The 16,340-nt window shown below is 48.9% G+C and overlaps 1 protein-coding gene and 1 long non-coding RNA gene across 2 annotated transcripts in view; one reads left to right on the top strand and one right to left on the bottom strand.

The window, feature by feature from the left end:
- The window catches only part of LOC309331814, a 138,035-nt gene extending 128,753 nt beyond the window's left edge, over window positions 1-9,282 (bottom strand). Inside the window, exon 1 of the long non-coding RNA XR_014151985.1 lies at window positions 9,122-9,282. This is a non-coding gene — a long non-coding RNA (uncharacterized lncRNA). The remainder of the gene's footprint in view (window positions 1-9,121) is intronic.
- Window positions 1-16,340, top strand: part of DOC2B (double C2 domain beta) — a 139,774-nt gene that overhangs the window by 34,063 nt on the left and 89,371 nt on the right. The window lies entirely within an intron of this gene.

Genomic DNA, 16,340 nt, shown 5'->3' with positions numbered 1-16,340 from the left:
AGAAGAGTGGGACCCCTGCCCTGTGCCTCTCCAAGTGAGGAGATGCCAGGGACTGAGCCTGGCACCTTCTGCACACAAAGCAGATGTTCTAACAGTGGTGTAGCGAGAGGGGCAGCTGTCCAGGTCCATTTTAAAGGGGGTTTGTGTATCTGCTTCCCTCTCCCTGCTGGGAAAACCCTTCCCCACCAACATCTCTGTCGCTGCCACCTAACTCTGATAGGAACCGTTTCCAGGTGGGACAGGAGCAACTCCGCTTCCTTTTGGGGGACAGGAAAGGAGGCAGGGAGACTGCGGAGACGAAGGCCAGACCTCAGTGGCTCTCTCCTCCCGTCAGGTCAGGTCCCCCACTTGGCATCTGTCTGTGCCCCGATGGCAACCCACGCTACACCACTGTGCTCTAGCACTGAGTTACGGACCTTTGCCTGAAAATAAAGATTCCAGTCCTCATTAAGGACCGATTCAAATAGGAACACAGGAAGCAGCCTTATTTGCATCAGGCTGTTAGGCCATCTAACTCAATATTGTTGACACTGGCTGGCAGAGGTTTTCCAGAGTTTCAGGCAGGGAACTTTTTCTAGCCCAATCCGGAGAAGACTGAGAGTGTGTCAGGAGCTCGTCCTACTCTTGAGTAGGACCCTGGCAGAGACACATGCCTGACTAGCATGTTCCCTCCCTCCTGGTCGATCGTTCGGGAGCTTCAAAAGCTTTCTTCAGCCCGAACATCACAGCAACCGATGCCAACAGATATTGGCACACTTAGGGATCCGCAGAGTCTTCTCAGTTTGCGTAACAGACCTCAGCAACTCAGCATTTTGGCTAATCTACTTTATTTACATATAAACACACACGGAGCACTGCAACATGGCTCCCTCTCTCTCTAGCATCAGACAGCAAAGAGATAAAGAACAATAGCCCAACTTCACGGAACACAGGAACACAAACATCCTGTCTCCGTCACTTCCCACTCTGTGGAGTCAAAACATATACCGTCATGTGATAGACAACAATCCCATGACTGCAACCATGGAGCAGGAATTCTAACAGAGTGAACCTGGGTTCTCCCAGCTAAGCTCTGTTACCGAGCTAAGGCCCTTCCTGTAAAATTAAAGCAAGATGCCAGATATTGTGGGTCTGAATTTAAAAGCTCATTGAAATCAGCACAGAGGAAAGTGCCTTAACTAAATCTAGCCCTGGGTCTGACTCTGATATAGCCTTAAAATGAATTTAGATTGTCTTCCTGTGGGAAGGGAGTGTCTTGCCTTGATTTTATGTAACCTGGTGTGGGAGCCTTTTTAGCTAAAGTGCAGGGTACAAGCAAACAAACATAATTAAACTGTGGAACTTTCTCCCACAGGAGGAGGCAGTGATGGCCACTAACCTAGATGGCTTTAAAAGTAGTTTAGACAAATTCATGGCAGAGGAGAGGGCTATTAATAAATGGCTATGCTTCTGAATACCAGTGGCTGGAAAACACAGGAGGGGAAAGTTGCTCTTTTGCCCGGATCCTGACTATGGCCTTTCCAGAGTCATCTGGCTGGAGACTGTCAGAGCAGGACGCTGGGCTGGATGAGTCCCTGGCCTGACCCAGCAGGCATCTTCTCTCGTTCTTATCTTTGACGCAACATCTACAGAATTCAGCTTCCAGGGAAGCACGTTTTTGTTTTTAAGATAGGGTTACCAGGCGTTCCTGGTTCCCGGGGACAGCTCCCGGATTTGCAAATCTGTCCCTGGACAAATTCCATCCCCGGAATGTCCCCAGATTTGCAAATCTGTCCCTGGAGCCAGCCTGGTAGCTCAGCTGGGTCTGACTGGCTTCAGGAGCTGCTGGCTGCCGCTGCCACTGCCAGAGGTGAACAAGGGTGGTCCAACAGTACAGATCTCCTTCCCCCTTCCCCCTTTGTTTTGACAGATCAGAGGAGGCTCAGTGTGATGTAGTGGTTAAGAGCAGTGGACTCGTAATCTGGGGAACCGGGTTCACATCTCCGCTCCTCCACATGCAGCTGCTGGGTAACCTTGGGCTAGTTACACTTCTCTCTGAAGTCTCTCAGCCTCACTCACCTCACAGAGTGTTTGTTGTGGGGGAGGAAGGGAAAGGAGATTGTTAGCCACTTTGAGACTCCTTTGGATAGTGATAAAGCGGGATATCAAATCCAAACTCTTCTTCTTCTCAGGAGTCGCAGGCGGGTTGGTGTTGTCCTGGAGGGGCACAAGGCATGTGGTTTCTCTGCCAGGCAAGGTGCAAAGCCCATAAATGTGCAGAGTTTTTTTTTTTAAAAAAAACTGGGCAACGGCCACCTGCCCACGACTCCTGAGCCTCCCCCGATCTGTCAAAACAAAGGGGGAAGGTGGCAGGAGATCAGGGAAGGCTTGGGAGTCACAGGTGGGCGGCACGCCGTTGCCCAGTTTTTTATAAAACTGCACATTTATGTTTCACAGGGTATGAATGAAAGAAGGGCTTTGCACCTTTATACAATATGCATGTGTGCTTGGCCCCAGGGTCTTTTGCCTCACCGTCCCCTCTACTGACTCCCTGTTGCTACTCTGCTTTCCCCCCCCCAAAAAAAAAGTGTCCCTGGATTCATTGAAAAAAATCTGGAGACAAATTCCTGTTTCTTATGATTCTGTGAGAACAGGATGCTGCTGGACTGGATGGGCCTGATCCAGCAGGGAAATTCTTAGGTTATTAAGTTCTTAGGCTAGGGAACGGGAACAATGCCAGGCCTGCTTTTGCTCGCTGGAGAAAGGTGCCCTGGAACAATCTGAGATATGGTTGTGTTGTGCAATATAAAAGAAATTAAAAATAAAATGAAAGAAGAAAAATAAAACGCCTATCATGGACCAACCCTTTGCATCTGTGGCCACCCCTGCTTCGGTATCCACCCCCCTTACATCGCTGGAAAGCCCCCCTCCCATCCTGAGAGTGGGATGTTCTTCCCAGGTGAGGGCCGCTAGCTTAGCAGAAGCAAAGCTGCAACTTGTGCGCAGCTCTGTTTTTCAAAAATCATATTTTCTTCCCTTTTCTTGCAAAATGAAAAAAGAGCATTGGGAAGGAAGGGGGTGGTGGAAACCTAGTGGCTGCCAATTATGCAGCCGCCAGAGAGAGCCGTTTTGCAGGACGTGATTAGCAGCATTTAACAGCCCCATTTATAAGCTGACAAGGCGGTCAGGAGCGTCAAGTAAATAATCGTTGTGTCGGGCTGGCCGTGGGTTGCACTGGCTTATAAATAACTCTTGCCATTTTCCTTTCCTTTCGGGGAGTGGGTGGGTGGGCAGAGGAGGCTTAAAGGTGTTAAGAAACCAAATCTATTGTTCTTAACAGCAATGAATGGCCATCGGTGCTCAGATTGACTAAGCCAACATTTTTCAAAGACTATCCAAGGTATTTTTTTAAAAGGGAAGCATTCATCCCTCAAACATCGCGATCTACTTCTTCTTTGGCGATCACTTGTAGCCCAGTAAGATTGTCTTCCATAAACACGGCTTTAACAGTGAGTCTGTAAGTGACTGTGGAGGCCAATTCTGGATCCACACGTCCTTCCACAGTGGGGACATGGGTTTCCAGGCAGGAGTTGATTTGCCAAGCGTGCCTTCCTCTTACCACGTTTCTCCCTTGCGTCCTGAGTTTGAGTGTCTTCAAAGCCCATGACACCTTTGGTAAAGGCTGTTCTCCAACTGGAGCGCTCGCAGGCAAGTGTTTCCCAATTGTTGATGTTTATATGGGTGGCACTATGGGTTAAACCACAGAGCCTAGGACGTGCCAATCCGATGGTCGGCGGTTCGAATCCCCACGACAGGGTGAGCTCCTGTTGCTCTGTCCCTGTTCCTGCCAACCTAGCAGTTCGAAAGCACGTCAAAGTGCAAGTAGATAAATAGGTACATCTCCAGTGGGAAAGTAAATGGCATTTCCGTGTGCTGCTCTGGTTCACCAGAAGCGGCTTTGTCATGCTGGCCACATGACCCGGAAGCTGTACGCCAACTCCCTTGGCCTATAGAGCGAGATGAGTGCCGCAACCCCAGAGTCGGTCATGACTGGACCTAATGGTCAGGGGTCCCTTTACCTTTATACTACATTTTTAAAAAATTGTCTTGAGACAGTCTTTAAGCCTCTTTTGTTGACCACCAGCATTACGATTTCCATTTTTAAGTTCAGAATAGAGTAGTTGCTTTGGAAGATGATAATCAGGCATCCACACAACATGACCAGTCCAACCAAGTTGATGTTGAAGAATCATTGTGTCGACACTGGTGATCTTTGCTTCTCTGAATGTGTGAAAGAGCAAGGATTGCCCACCATTCGCAGGTGGGATCACACCTTCCCATTTTTCTGCCTGAGCCGTTGGCCCAATTGTCTGAAGAGGTGACTCATGCAGAGACACAACATTGTACTTCCTCAAGCTGTGGGCAAGCTGCCTCTCTGCATCAGAAGTCACCAAATGCCCCAGTGTCAGGGACTGGCTGGATGAGGACGAGAGCTGGTTTCCCAAAGGAGGTGCTTCTGCCTCCTGGGGGGGGGCAGTAGGATTACCTTTGGGGAGTGGGCAAGGGGGAGGCAGGGGGCACTGGAGGTGTAAATGCTATCAGACTTCGAAAAGCTGGTATCACAGCATCAAGTCCATCCATTTTGTTGAATTAATTATACTAAATAGTTTTAACTGGAGTTTGAATCGATGTGCAATTAATTGTAACTGTTTTGAATTCTACTGTGCTATCGTTTTTCTTTGTGGCCCGTGAAACCCCCTATTCTGAATAATGTTTTTTATAGGGTGGCGGGCACGGGAGGTGAGTTTATGGAATAATAATATATAATTATAATAATTCATTATTTATACCCCGCCCATCTGGCTGGGTTTCCCCAGCCTCTCTGGGTGGCTCCCGACAGAACATTAAAAGCTTCTCCCAACAGGGCTGCCTTCAGATGTCTTCTAAAAGTCAGATAGTTGCTTATTTCCTTGACATCTGATGGGAGGGCATTCCACAGGGTGGGCACCACCACTGGTTCCCTGTAACCTCACTTCTCGCGGGGAGGGAACCGCCAGAAGGCCCTCGGAGCTGGACCTCAGTGTCCAGGCTGAACAACGGGGGTGGACTGAAGGTGCGGGACCCCCCCCAAAAAAGTTTGGGAGTCGCTGGATTAGCCTATACTTCCTGCGGTCTCAAAGTATATTTTGCCCTAATAAAGTTCCTGCTCAACATCACTGTGTTTTGCAGTGATTATGGATGTAATTTGAGATAGTGTCCTGCTCTGGTCACCTTTGACAAATTACGGAGCCCATTTTGCTTCGTGTTATCTGGCGTGGAGACCCTAAAACGGTTGGATGGTGCCTTGTACACCTCCTTCCAGCAGCTCTTGCAGCCAAACTGGTGCTCTGCTTTCCTTTGGGCCACATCGACGAAGCCGGGGTGTGTGTGTGTGTTTCTTGTCATCTGGGTAGCCCAGGACCTCCATACACACTGCCCAGGCTTGTGCCCCAGGGAGGTCACTCCGGTGCTGTTGGACTTCACCCCCGGAGGCACACTCCATTGTTTCTCGAGACAGACGGATGCCAGCCACAAGTGTGTGCTGTATATTAATGATGATGATGATGATGATGATGATGATAATAATAATAATAATAATAATAATAATAATAATAATAATAATTTTTATTCATACCCTGCCCTCCCCGGCCAGAGCCGGGCTCAGGGCAGCTAACACCAATAAAATCACAGTAGAAACATCATAGGGGGAAAAGAGAAGGGGGGAAAAAAACCAATTTAAAATACAGGTTAAAATGCAATTTAAAATGTAGCCTCATTTTAAAGTAGCTGATAAATCAAGACCATAAGGGGAGGGAAACATAAGGGTCAGACCGAGTCCAGACCATAGGCCAGGCGGAACAGTTCTGTCCTGCAGGCCCTGCGGAAAGATGTCAAGTCCCGCAGGGCCCTAGTCTCTTGTGACAGAGCGTTCCACCAAGTCGGGGCCAGTGCTGAAAAGGCCCTGGCCCTAGTTGAAACCAATCTAACCTCCTTGAGGCTTGGAACCTCCAAAGTGTTGTTATTTGTGGACCTTAAGGTCCTCCGCGGGGCATACCAGGAAAGGCGGTCCTGTAGGTACGTGGGTCCTAGGCCACATAGGGCTTTAAAGGTGCTTCAGAGAGGATGGGGTGGGTGAAGGAGGTGGGAGAAAACCAAGGCAAACCAAACAGATTTGCTTTACTTGTTTGTGACCGACGCTGATTTAAAACTTTCCTGGGCCACTGGGACTGTGGGGTTTGTGCCCTTGGATGATCTTGTTCTGACTGGATGCATCTCAAGGGATGACCACTGGCAATTTCTGATCAGGACATGCGTTTGATATATAATCACAGCCAGGCTTCCTCTGGGCTCTGATTGCCACCCCCATAAGTAAACCTGTCCCAATTTAGCTGGCAGAATCAGAACCAGGCAACCCCTCCAGAGACGCTCTCGGAGAATTTGGGAAGGGCAGACAACCAGAACGATCAAAGAGCTTGCAGCTACATCTCAGTGGGGAAGGGTCAACCTGCTTTTTAGTTTGAGTGGGGGAATGTGAGTAAGGAAGCAAGGGATCATGGAGAGTAAAATTAGGGCCAGTGGGGTTAGAGATATTTTGCTTGCTCTCCATGACAGGGAAGCAAGGGGCCATTGATCCAATGAAGACTTTAAGGGTAAGAGATTCAGAAGAGGGGAAAAGAAGAACTTCTGTCTGTAGCTCAGTGGTAGAGCATCTGTGCCCCAGGAAAGTTCACAATGTTTGGGGTGTTTTAAATTAGGGACGTGGGTGGCACTGTGGGTTAAACCACAGAGCCTAGGACTTGCTGATCAGAAGGTCAGCGGTTCGAATCCCCGTGACGGGGTGAGCTCCCGTTCCTTGGTCCCTGCTCCTGCCAACCTAGCAGTTCAAAAGCACGTCAAAGTGCAAGTAGATAAATAGGTACCACTCCGGTGGGAAGGTAAACAGCGTTTCCGTGTGCTGCTCTGTTTCGCCAGAAGCAGCTTAGTCATGCTGGCCACATGACCTGGAAGCTGTACGCCGGCTCCCTCGGCCAATAAAGCGAGATGAGTGCCGCAGCCCCAGAGTCGGCCACAACTGGACCTAATGGTCAGGGGTCCCTTTACCTTTAATTTAAATTAGGGAAAAGTGCGAGGGGACCATGGAGATGTGTCGGATGATGCACAGTGTGGAAGAAGCAGATTGGGATAATTGTTTTTGCCCTGCCTTTCGTAAGACTAGAACTCAGGGCCATCCAAAAGCGGAATGTTGGGAGAAATCGGGGCAGGCTAGTAGTGGTTCTCAGCCTGTGGGTCCCCAGATGTTGTTGGACTACAACTCCCATCATCCCTGAGCTCTGGCCTTGCTAGCTAGGGGTGATGGGAGTTGTAGTTCAACAACATCTGGGGACCCACAGGTTGAGAAAGGTGAAGAACTTCTTCGCATGGGGCACAGTTAAACTGTGGAACTCACTCCCACAAGGTTTAGTGATGGCCACCAAAGCAAGACGGCTTTAAAAGAGGAATGGACCGGTCCGTAGAGGAGGATAAGGCTGTCTGTAGCTATTAACCATGAGGCTGTACTCTGTCTCCACTGTCGGAGGTCCTTATTTCTGAGGTCCTTACATAGTGCTAGGAGAGTCCCCTTGCCTGAAACACCAGAGGGCTGCTGCCAGTCAGCGTAGACAATACTGAGCTTGATGGTGCACCAGTCTGACAGCTTTTTACATTCCCGACTACTTCACACAGCATCACGTAGTTTAATAACTTTGGAACTCCCTGCCACAAGGTGTTGTAAGGACCGCTAGCCGGGTTGACTTTAAAGGGGATTAAGGAAACTCATGTAGGGTGTAGCTATCAATGGCTACCAATTGCAAGGGCAGTATACTACCTCCAGGATCTGGAGATCAACAGTGGGAGGCAGCGGCTGCCCTCACGCCTTGCTTGATAGGTTTCCCGGAGGCATTTGATTGGTCGCTTTGGGTAACAGAATGACGTGCTATAGGTGGGTCTCCGTCCTCACCCAGAGGGGCTGCTTTTATGTTCCTGTGAAGAGAGGAGGCCCAGGCCCAAGCGGACAGGCACTCAAGCAGGGAGGCAGCAGACAACCTCCTCTGGGAGTTAGGTCACGCTCAAGCTTTTCATCCCTTCATTTATTTCTTTGTGGACGTCTCGTGGATCTAGCTGGGCACAGTTTGGGGACTTGGCTGGTTTTAAGACTCAGTTGAAATGAAAATCTCAGGCCTGTCTGCTTCATCCTCTTTATATTCCATCGCTGTCTCCAGATATGATTTCCTGTACAGCCATCTCTCCATCACGGCTAATCTCTCTCTTTCCCCTGCTCCTCCCAGCCTTGAAAATAACCAGTTCATCTTATCTTCCCACTATCAAAAGATGTATCGCTCATATCCCTTTTGATCCTCAGGAACCTTTTCCCTTGATGTATACAGTGAAGTTGGGTCGTTGTTTACCTCCCTCTGACAAAAGGGTAAATGCATCAAAGAAGAAATTGAAAGAACAGCTTGTGTAGATGAGGGGGGGAATCCCTTTCTTCTCCTTTCCTGTCTCGATAATCTGGTTTTGGTGGATAATTCTGGGCAATCTGAGGTTTTTATTTTTTAAATGTACATTTTACAGCTTTAGGTTTTTTGGTTTTTTTAAAAGAATGATAAGAGTGTGAGAAAATTGAACAGAGCCTTTCTGGACCAGACTGCCTATTCCATCATGCTGTCGCCCATCAGATCATTGAAGGAGAATTGGTGATGGGGTGGGGGAAGCCTCACCGGATAAATCGTTCCCCATGAGGTGCTTTTGTTCGGGGGGGGGGTTAAAGAAGTTGGCAACCCTTTTGCAGCAGTGTGGGAGGAGAAGGAGGGGAAGGAGGGGAGAGAGAATAGGTGGGTTTGTGCTGGGCAGAAGCGTTTAATTGGGGGAGGAAGAATGGGGGGTGCTATGTTCCCCACTTCTTAAAGGTAAAGGTAAAGGGACCCCTGACCATTAGGTCCAGTCGCAGACGACTCTGGGGTTGTGGCTCTCATCTCGCTTTATTGGCCGTGGGAGCCGGCGTACAGCTTCCGGGTCATGTGGCCAGCATGGCTAAACCGCTTCTGGAAACGGAAACGCCATTTACCTTCCCGCCGGAGTGGTACCTATTTATCTACTCGCACTGGTGTGCTTTCAAACTGCTAGGTTGGCAGGAGCAGGGACTGAGCAACGGGAGCTCACCCTGTCGCGGGGCTTTGAACCGCCGACCTTCTGATCGGCAAGCCCTAGGCTCTGTGGTTTAACCCACAGCGCCACTCACTTCTTACAAACTGGGAAATGAGGACTAATCCTGATCAGTTATTTAGAGTGATCTGTTTACTGTGGGGACGATGCGCCTCTTGCATATTAAACTCCTACATTTAGTGTGCAATCACAAACTCCAGCAGGTGAGGGGGGACCTCAGTGCCCCGGGGCTCAATGTGGCCCTCCAGATCACTCTACCTGGCCCTCAGAGCTCCCACCAGACCACACCCCTCACCAGCCCCGCTTTGCATCCTCCTGGAGAGTTTCTGCTGGGCTGGGAATGTATGCTTGAACTCTGATCACACTCCTTGCCTCTCTGCGTGGGGGTGTTATTGTTGTTGTTTAGTCATGTCTGACTCTTCGTGACCTTTGTGTCTTCCACTGCCTCCCGCAGTTTGGTCAAACTCATGCTGGTGGCTTTGAGAACACTGTCCCACCATCTCGTCCTCTGTCGTCCCCTTCTCCTTGTGCCCTCCATCTTTCCCAACATCAGGGTCTTTTCCAGGGAGTCTTCTCTTCTCATGAGGTGGCCAAAGTCTTGGAGCCTCAGCTTCAGGATCTGTCCTTCCAGTTGAGCACTCAGGGCTGATTTCCTCCAGAATGGAGAGGTTTGATCTTCTTGCAGTCCATGGGACTCTCAAGAGTCTCCTCCAGCACCAGAATTCAAAAGCATCATTTCTTCGGCGACCAGCCTTCTTTATGGTCCAGCTCTCACTTCCATACATCACTACTGGGAAAACCAGAGCTTTAACTATACTATAACCACCTTGTTGGCAAGGTGATGTCTCTGCGTGGGGGATAGAGAGGGGCAAAATTTAGTCCAACGGGCAGAGGTAAAACCCGTGTAAGTTGCACCGCCCACTTTTGTCCCTGGCTCCTCCCCCTGCTTGCATGTGTCCCCCCACCCCGACCCCCCTACGAAGGTTGCCCACAAAGAAGAAAAGCTTTTCCCCCTGCAGAGCTGTAGGGAGAAAAAGGCCCTGAATGATGTGTGATGGGGCTTTTTTTCCCCTGGCCTGTTTTATTTTTATTTTTTTCTTCTTCAAATATCTTCTTTCCTCTATTTTAATTGAAAGCAAAAATGTCATGGAGAATTGCATTCCTCTATAAGGCTGTGTCGTGCGCGCTGGTGCTTTGGAGCCCCTTCTCTCCCCCCCCCCCGCTCCTCCTGCCCTCCCCGCTTTTCCATTTAGACCACATTGAGTGCTTTTTCCATTTGTTATCCCATTTGTCAAATAATAAAGGAAAGTGTAGCGTCGAATGAACCTATTAAAAAGGGACTGCGCGGGGGAGAGGGAGGCGGGCAGCGGAGCGGAAAGTGACAAAGGCGCAACCTCCCGCGGAACGCGGAAAGGGGGCTAACGAGGGAAGGGGGGCGGCTCGCTGGTCCAGCCAAAGTCTTGGGGGGGGGGGCTGTGCCAGGGGATCGGGGGGCGAAAGGGGCAGCCGAGGTCACCCCCCCTTCGCCTCCAAACGCGACTCTTAATTTGTTACAGTGGTACTTCGGGTTACATACGCTTCAGGTTACATACGCTTCAGGTTACCGACAATAATTATTATTATTATTATTATTATTATTATTATTATTATTATTATTTATTATTTGTACCCCGCCCATCTGGCTGGGTTTCCCCAGCCACTCTGGGCGGCTTCCAACAGAGATGAAAATACACTAAAATGTCACATATTAAAAACTTCCCTGAACAGGGCTGCCTTCAGATGTCTTCCGCTAACTTTGCTAATAGTGCTTCAGGTTAAGAACTTTGCTTCGGGATGAGAACAGAAATCGCGCCGCGATTAGCTAATGGGGCCTCCTGCTGCCGCCGCGCCGCCGGAGCACGATTTCTGTTCTCATCCTGAAGCAAAGTTCTTAATCTGAGGTACTATTTCTGGGTTAGCAGAGTCTGTAACCTGAAGCGTCTGTAACCTGAGGTACCACTGTACTGATGGTCTGCTTTAGAGTATGAGACAAGTCAAGGACTCACTGAGAGAGTGCCCCACACAAGTACATTTTACAGTGGTACCTCGGGTTAAGAACTTAATTTATTCTGGAGGTCTGTTCTTAACCTGAAACTGTTCTTAACCTGAAGCACCACTTTAGTTAATGGGGCCTCCTGTTGCTGCTGTGCCACCGGAGCACGATTTCTGTTCTCATCCTGAAGCAAAGTTCTTAACCTGAAGCACTATTTCTCGGTTAGCAGAGTCTGTAACCTGAAGCGTATGTAACCCGAGGTACCACTGTATAGTCAAAACACATTGGATGGAGCGGCAGCCGAGATTGCCAAAGCCCTTTCTCCTGGACACCAACCCCTTTCCCACCCACTTTTAAATTTTAAAAAATATATATATTGCCAAACACTTAAATCTGAACACGCACAAGTTAAATAGACGCATGTTGTGGGCCTACTGTAATTGTTATGTTCTTTTAAAATTTCATCTGTTGCTATGTGTTCTCTCTGTGTGGTATGTATTATAAAATGAAATTTAAAAAAATCTTCACCCCTCCCAAAAAGTTTTCTTTTGGGGAGAACCACATCTGTTGAATTTCAACCTGTTTCCAAGCTGTTAGAACGAAGCCAGGCAGAACCTTGCTTCCCTTTGTAACTGCTAATATTGCCCCTAGTTTTTGGGGGAGGCCTCCTGTTTCCCAGTGCTAATCCCATTCAGAGTAGACCCATTGAAGCCATAGAATCACAGAATTGTAGAGTTTGAAGGGACCCCGAGGGGCCATCTATCCCAACCCCCTGTAATGCAGGAATCTTTCACCCAACTCGGGGCTTGAACCCACGAGCTTGAGATTAAGAGTCTCATGCTCTACCAACTGAGCTATGAAAATCTACTCGGGTTCATTACCTTGCCTTCTCTGACTTAGATGGATTTTAATAGTGCTGTACTGTTTTTATTATCTACATTTTAATAGATTCGTTCTTTGAATTGCTTTAATTCTATTAGAGTTCCATTACTTTTCAATGGCGTTAGCTTTTTGTATTTTATCTGTGTTGCTTCAATTTGTGTAAACCGCCTTGAGTCTTGGGGAAAGGCGGAATAATAATAATAATAATAATAATAATAATAATAATATCCCCAAGAATCTGATTTGTCTGCGTTTTATGTTCAGAATGTTGAGCCCATCCTTAACCCTTTGCCACCCACCCTGCTCAGAGGAACTGTCTCCATTTCATTCTTCACATGTTTCTTTTCTGTTTTCTCTGTTTCCCCCTCCCCTCCTCGTGGTCATTTCCCTCCCTGCTTCCTTTCTCCATTCTGCCACACTTCCATTTCGTTGTCTCTCGGCCTGGGGGAAACCAGGTACCGAAGGCTGAGTTCCGAAAGGTAAGGCCTGGCTTAGCCACGTGTCTTGTTATTGCACCCTGCAAGACCTAGGCTGGCCCATCTCCCACCGCAGCATGAACTCTAGCTGCTCAAGGTGCTTCAAAGAGAATGGGGTGGGTGCAGGAGGTGCTTTGGCTACCGCTTCATAGCTGCCAGTCGCTGTGTCCGGATATTGCTCACAGATGCCCCCTACCTCCCAATTTTGGGGGAATTTGCAGGTCGCAGGCTCGCCAATTTGCTGCTCCAGAGTTGTTGGCACGCACAAGCTGAGCTCATTGCTAGCGGGAGTCACGGTTTCGTGTTTCTTATGCACCCCTTTGCCACAGCTTACTCACTCCGGGTTCTAGCCAGTGTTCTTCCTATTCAGAGTAGACCCATTGAAATGAATGGCCCTGGATGATTTAGGCTTGCATTGCTGCATGTATCCCAGTCTCCAAGCTGCGAGAGATTCCTGCAGTTCTGGCACTTCCCCAAAGTTTGGTTTCCTGGGAATGAAGGTCTGTGGGGATTGCGGTGTCTTTAGGATATATGGTTTTATTTACACTTCTATACCACCTGAGCTTGCGGCATTGACATCGCAAGAGATCTTGTCTCCCTATTAGGGTTCCAGGGATGCCCCAAACTCAGCTTTAGGTCCAGCACAGAGCAAGACATTCTCACCTTCCAGCATCAACCAACACACACACACACACACACACACACACACACACACACACACAACACACAGCCTGTTGTTCTCCATTCTAGGAGAATGGTGGTTTGGAAAACACCCATCCATTTGTCTCCATGGCAACAGAGCAACCTCTTTAGACATGTAAATGGTGGTACTTAACTGGCCAGCTAAGGCCATCATCTCACAAAGGAACTTGGCTGACCCCTTCAGTGGCCTCTTCTACTTGATTCTAAACATCACCTACATAGGATCACAAGCCTCGAAGGGGCCCACAGATATAATCCAGACTGACCCTCCAAACCTATAACAATTCATTTCAGTGTTCTACTCTGAGTAGAACTTAGTTGGAGACAGTGTTTCTGCTTCCTTTTGGGGTCTCGCTGTCTGCCCCCGCCAGCAGTCTAGCCTCTGCATTGTGTACTAACTGGAGTCCGAGCAAGGCCACATTGCAGTCACCCAGCCTCAAAGTTTATATCCCCCTGCTCTTCCACCACAGAGCTTGTGGTGGCGAACCTGGATCGCTATCCCTCTTTTAAGTCCCCACAACGACCCTGTGAGGTGGGCTAGACTGAGAAAGGAAGACCGGCTCATGGTCACTCGCTGGGCCTCAAGGGATTTGGTTTGGTTTTCCGCACCTAGTCTGAGACTCTAACCATTGTACCATCCTGCTCCGGAATGATCGTGTGAAAATAATGATAAGCCAGTGTGGTGCAGTGGTTAGAGTGTCAGACTAGGACTGTGGAAGCCCAGAGTTCAAATCACTGCTCAGCCATGAAGCTCCCTGGGTGACCTTGGGCCGCTCACTGTCTCTCAGCCTAACCCACCAGAATAACTGGAGCGTCCCGACCAGAAAGAGACAAGGCATTCGAAACCAAGAATGGCTTTCTCAGGTCATCTGTGCAAACTTGGGGAAACGGCCTCACTGTTCTCTGCTGGTCCAGGAGCCCCTGGAAATGTGTGGCCTCCCCTTTCTCTGGACCACGGACTCTGCTCTCGCAACCACCTCCCTCACTTTGTGGCGTTATTGTGGGAAACGTTGTCATGCATTTGTTTAGGAAAGGCATGGCCAAACTTGGCCCTCCAGATGCTTTGGGACTACAACTCCCACCATCCCTGACCACTGGTCCTGTTACCTAGGGATGATGGGATTTGTAGTCCCCAAACATCTGGAGGGCCAAGTTTGGCCACGCCTGGTTTAGGACAAAGGCAGCCCAAATATTATCACTGTAGCCACGGTGTGTTGCAAAACAGTCCGTCTGTCACAAAATGTGCATTGCCGTTTTGCAGAGTAACAGTGAGTACAGGAGGCAGGTCTCTGCTCTCAAGGTGCACACAATCTGAATTTTGACAATTGTTCTCCTTCCTCCCACCCCACCCCCCAACAAAAAACCAGAGGGCTAAAAAGCAGGTAAGTGACTATGAGTGGCTGAAGTCCTAACCCCCACCTGGGAATAAGCTCCATTGAATTCAATGGGGCTTACTTCTGACTAGACATAGAATCACAGCCTAATCCAACCGAGCTTAGACCACTGAGCTGCTTTTATCCCATGCTTCTTGGCTATTTTTTTTAAAAAAATGTTTTCATGAAGAAATGTCTTATTGCTTGTTTACTGTTGCATTTTAAATGTGCAAACAACCGTGATGCATTTGTTATGGATGGTGTATGTGTGTGTTAAGATAAACGCGATGCATTTTTAAAATACGGTACTTGAGGGTACTAACAGCAGGTGCTGTGATCAGTTAGTGGATTACTTTGGTTTTGCTTCATTTGAGAGATGGGGGAGGAGAGGGTTAAGTCAAAGACTGCATGGAAGGGAAGGGGGGGAGAGTGAATTTGAAAGATGAAAAAATCTCTCTCTCTCTCTCTCTCTCTCTCTCTCTCTCTCTGAAAGATGAATCTCTCTCTCTCTCTCTCTCTCTCTCTCTCTCTCTCTCTCTCTCTCTCGGCTTTTGGGTATGGCTCCATAGCCAAAAGGGACACGGGTGGCGCTGTGGGTTAAGCCACAGAGCCTAGGACTTGCCGATCAGAAGGTCAGCGGTTCGAATCCCCGCAACGGGGTGAGCTCCTGTTGCCCAGTCCCTGCTCCTGCCCACCTAGCAGTTTGAAAGCATGTCAAAGTGCAAGTAGATAAATAGGTACCGCTCCAGCGGGAAGGTACCGGTAAATGGCATTTCCGTGCGCTGCTCTGATTCGCCAGAAGCGCCTTAGTCCTGCTGGCCACATGACCCGGAAGCTGTACGCCGGCTCCCTCGGCCAATAAAGCGAGATGAGCGCCGCAACCCCAGAGTCAGCCACAACTGAACCTAATGGTCAGGGGTCCCTTTACCTTACCATAGCCAAAACCACTTGCTTTTCATGGATGCTGGAGGTCACCTAATGTTCCTGGAAGTTGCTGGCAACAGATTTTAGTCAGGGGTCTTTTGCAGCCCACCTGGGAGATGTTAACGATTAAACCTGGGACTTTCTGCAAATCAGATGCTCTGCCAATAAGCTGCCTCTATTGTGGAGATGTTTCAAATGCCCCCCTCTCTTGCCCCATCTTTGTGCTAGCCAGTTGTGTGGGGTTTTTGTCTGCCTGTGTTTTTTTCAAGGACATTGACAGGACTATGTGCATAGTTTCCCCCCTCCCCATTTTATCTCCACAACAACCCTCTCAGGTAGGCTAGGCTGAGAGAGGCAGGAACTGGCCCAAGATCAGCCAGTGAGCTTCATGGCTGAGTGAAGGATTTGAACCCAGGTCTCAGTCCAGCACTCTAATAACTGCTCCACACGGCCACCAATTAACGCACACTTTACCCCAGTGAAGTCTCCTAATGACTCTCAGAACCCCTTGACAAACTACAGTTCCCAGGATTATTGGGGGGGGGGAGCTGGAGCAGTGGGTGTTTAAAGTGGCACATTCTGTTTCTGAATGCATAGTGCTGGTGCAGCCTTCGCCTCTTTCATGCTATAATTAAAGTAGGGGGCCTCTCAATGGCTCCGTCAGGTGGCCAGAAATGACATCAGGGGGACACACACACATGCGCGCACACACACACACACACACAAAGAAAC

The sequence above is a fragment of the Podarcis erhardii genome, assembly GCF_964252035.2.
Source record: "Podarcis erhardii genome assembly, chromosome: 16".
Lineage (NCBI taxonomy): Eukaryota > Metazoa > Chordata > Lepidosauria > Squamata > Lacertidae > Podarcis > Podarcis erhardii.
Note: the sequence above shows the minus strand (reverse complement) of the source record. Positions and strands in the feature narration are given on the sequence as shown.